This window comes from Osmerus mordax, chromosome 10 (assembly GCF_038355195.1).
Source record: "Osmerus mordax isolate fOsmMor3 chromosome 10, fOsmMor3.pri, whole genome shotgun sequence".
NCBI classification, from domain to species: domain Eukaryota; kingdom Metazoa; phylum Chordata; class Actinopteri; order Osmeriformes; family Osmeridae; genus Osmerus; species Osmerus mordax.
This window is the reverse complement of record NC_090059.1, coordinates 4,372,178-4,376,542: the sequence shown is the minus strand read 5'-3', so window position 1 is coordinate 4,376,542 and position 4,365 is coordinate 4,372,178. Positions and strand designations below refer to the sequence as shown.

Here is a 4,365-nt window from a genome sequence, read left to right as displayed (position 1 = left end):
CAAGTGCCCTACTGTCTGCCATTCACATTGTGAAATATGCTTGAGTGCACAGGATGCCCCATGCAATAAATGACAGTGTGCCCTCTATACATGTAAAAAGAGTTCCTTTATAGTATAGAAAATGTGATGCAGTACCCTATAAGGTGCCCTTACAATGGCCTAAATTGGACTGTTCCCATGCCCTTACTTCCAATGGAAAAAGGTGATGTTATGAAGTGCCCTTTATGCTGCCCCTACATGACAGTGTCCCAAATGTTGCCCTTTCCAAAGAAGACAATTAGATTCTGTGCCCAACAGTCTCCCCTAATGTTCCCAGTAGGGCATGCTTTCCCAAAGTGAGGCTGTGACAACACTTGGCACAGCCACAGTCTGTCACTGTCCAAGCCCCCTCTGGATCTGTGGAGGCAGACTATGTTAATTGGAAATACTCGTAATATAATAATGATAGTCATGCTGAGCAATTTTAAATGACTGTTCTGCCAAACAAAGTGTGCAGTTTGGGTCACCTTCTGATCTAAAAAGTCAGTGCTGGATCTGTGCAATACTAGTCATTTCAGTGAATCCCCATTTAAGTCATGGTTATCTTTCCCTTTTATCTTAAAGCTCAGCATTTAGCCTATTAGTTAATAAATGTGTGTGGCAAAGTTATTTTGAAGTAATTTTTGATTTTATTCAAGATGTGAAGACAAAAACATTATTAGCCCACATCAAGTGCAATTAACCATGGCCTTCTTCAGTGTTTTGAATTTTATCCTACAATTTTCAATTGCTGCCACGTTCTTTTTTGGGCTATTATTCTCAATCTCCTGTTGAGAATATCGACCATAGGCTAGCCTGCCAGAACGGTTTCAGACAGCTCATCAAATTACGCTAATTATCAGTAGGCCTAAATGCATATATATATATATGTTAAGTAGATTTGGTAGGTCTACAATTTACGCATTTTAACGGTCGTAATGGTTTGACAAGTTGTCTCCCTTGCCATGTTAATTGCGGCAACATTGCCCTTTTAGGGAACAAAAAAACTCAAAAAATCAATTTACGCTGCTGAGACAACACACCTCTGCTGCTTTACGCTATACTTTTTGCGACATAACTCCTCTTTTCGACGATCACCTGATCTGGGCTGCACAGTCTAAGCTTATTGAGGTCTAGCTTGAATTAGCGTTGCCTGTTAGTGGAACGGGACGTTAGTGGAACGGCTTGAGGCTTAAGTCTAAGTTGACGTTTACCCAAGTGAGACTTATTCGTGTTAGCGCGACTTGCGTTAGCGACGTTGATGGAACACCCCCCAGGTCTCTCCCCCGCTCCGAAAGCCGGAGGACCATCTTTTATAGGGCACAAGAATGTAAACATAGATTGTGACAGTCAGGCAGGAATGACGTTACAACAGTCTCCGAGAAAAAGATTCACTGCTCCCAACACATAACAGCTCTCACACTAGAGAGTTCATAGTTGGAGCTCTCCTTGTAGTCATGACAAGGACCGTTTAGCCAGTACTTTCTCCTGACCCCGAACATCTATTAACCTGACACATAGACACAATATACTGTTATTAATAGCAAGCTTACATGATAAACGTACTAACTAGTATCCAATGACTAGTTCTATTGATTAGTGATTAATGTAAGCATACAGGAAATCCCAATTTCTTCCACAGTACCCAAGAGCGCTGACGCTGATTATCTAGCTGTGCTCCGACTGCGTGATATGACGAGATGCTAGTGGCGCGCTGAGGTCTCAGAGTCTCCTGCCCGAGTTCAAGTTCTGCCCGATTAGCAAGCTATTTTTACTAATGTTTTGTTAGCAATTGAATGGTAATGCAAGCTAGCTAAAAACAATGTTAGGTAGCTTGGCTAAACTGGTTTTCATAGCAACAGAAATCAACAAATCAGATCAGTCGAACTTTATTCAGAAATGGGGGGATGGCGGGAACATTAAAGGTGTAGGTACAGTAAAAGTGAAATGGAACGCGTCTTTCTGCCTTGAAGCTGCGTGCGCATCAACAAGACCCCATCTATATGTAAAGATAACATCCAAGCTAACTGCAGCTTTGTATACCATATGTACCGTGTTATGGTCGTTTGAGTTAAACAACTTGCTAAATGAATTAAATGTCTGTTAAATGTCAAATCCAACTATAAATGTATAAAAGAGAGTTCCAATCAAATCTGAATTTGTTTTAAACCTACGCTGGGTTGCACCAACAAGGATTAACTCTTAAACTAGGTTTAAACCAAGTTTGTCTTTTAATCCAGTTGCACCAAACTTTAAACCTAGTTTAACCTTAGTTTACAATTAATCCTGGGTAAATTTAACCCTTCGGCAATCTCTGTTTAATTTCCATTTAAATCTAGATTAAATTTAAATCTGTTGCACCAGTCATTTTAAACCTAGTCTAAACCTGGATTAGCAGTTATATTTAAACCACCCCTGGAGGAGGTTTATCTCAGTTTTATTGACAACATGGCTGCATATCTTCGCTGGATGGGGTTAGAGGAAAGTGTTCCCCGCAGGAAAATTAGAGATAGGTTAAACCCAATTGAATTCTATGACAACAGCGAGTTTTCACAGCGGTACAGATTTACAAAGGAGTCTGTCATATACCTGAATGGGAAGGTTGGACCAGCAATCAAGCATGGAAGTGAGAGGAATTTTGCTGTGCCACCGCTTCTCCAGCTCCTAGTAGCTTTGCGATTTTATGCTACAGGGTGTTTTCAGATGGTTGATGGGGATCTTTTCGGAGTTCATAAATCCACAGTCTGCAGAATTGTCAGCAGAGTGTCCAAGGCAATTGCAAGTTTAAAGGCTCAGTACATTCACTTTGAACCAAGGAGAGAGACAACAGCTGGATTTTATGGGAGAGCAGGTTTTCCAGGAGTAATTGGGGCTATCGACTGCACCCACATTCCCATTACCAACCCAGGTGGTGGGAATGGGGAACTGTTTCGGAATCGAAAGGGCTACTGCTCAATTAATGTCCAAGTTGTGTGTGATGACCAGGCCCAGATCACACACGTTGTTGCAAGATGGCCAGGATCCACACATGACAGACGAATCTTTGACAACGGTCAACTTTGTGCACTGCTGGAGAGGGGAGATCCGTGGACACCTAGTGGGGGACAATGGCTATGCATGTCGCCCATACCTGATGACTCCACTTTTGAACCCTCAGACCCAGGCAGAAAAAAACTACAACTACTCTCACATTCAAACAAGAGGGGTAATAGAGAGAGTGTTTGGGGTGTGGAAGCGGAGATTTCCATGTATACAGTTGGGACTCCGCACAAAATTGGACACTACCCTGACCATCATTGTTGGAGTAGCTGTTTTGTACAACTTTGGGAAGAGAGTAGGAGATGATCTACCCGAGGAGGATGAGCACCCACTTGAGGATGATATGGAAGATGCTCAAGTGCAGAATGCTGCAAATAAATACATTGCACAATTTCAGTTTCAGAATTCATTCAAAAATCTTTCTATTTCTTGTGACTGGCTTAGATCCAGTAGCCTCTGCTTCTGAAGAGTTAGGACCTCTTTCTGTAGCAACAGGACATCTTCGGTCCATCAGCACCGGATCACCTCAGGGCTGCGTCCTTTCTCCTCTGCTCTTCTCCCTGTACACCAACAGTTGCACCTCCAGTCATCCGTCCGTCAAACTCCTGAAGTTTGCGGACGACACCACCCTTATTGGGCTCATCTCTGGTGGAGGCGAGTCTGATTATAGGTGGGAAGCGGCCAACCTGGTGACCTGGTGCAGCCAGAACAACTTAGAGCTCAATGCTCTTAAGACAGTGGAGATGGTTGTGGACTTCAGGAGGAACACAGCCCCACTCACCCCCATCACCCTGTGTGACTCCCCAGTCAACACTGTGGAGTCCTTCCGCTTCCTGGGCACTATCCTCTCCCAGGACCTCAAGTGGGAACTGAACATCAGCTCCCTCATCAAGAAAGCACAACAGAGGATGTACTTCCTTCGGCAGCTGAAGAAGTCCAACCTGCCAAAGACAATGATGGTGCACTTCTACTCAGCCATCATTGAGTTCATCCTCACCTCCTCCATCACCGTCTGGTACGCTGCTGCCACTGCCAAGGACAAGAGCAGACTGCAGCGTATCATCCGTACTGCTGAGAAGGTGATTGGCTGCAATCTGCCTACCCTCGAGGACCTGCACACCTCGAGGACCCTGAGGCGAGCGAGGAAGATTGTGGCCGACTCCTCCCACCCTGGACACTCCCTGTTTCAGTCACTCCCCTCCGGCAGAAGGCTGCGGTCTATCAGGACCAATACCTCACGCCACAAAAACAGTTTCTTCCCTTCCGCTGTTGTTCTCTTCAACAAGGCCAAGGGACCACACTGACTCA

The 4,365-nt window shown here is 44.4% G+C and overlaps 1 pseudogene; it reads left to right on the top strand.

Annotated features, from left to right (window-relative positions):
• Positions 1–2,649: 2,649 nt before the first annotated feature.
• LOC136950979 (putative nuclease HARBI1) lies at positions 2,650–3,301 on the top strand (annotated as a pseudogene).
• Positions 3,302–4,365: the final 1,064 nt, after the last annotated feature.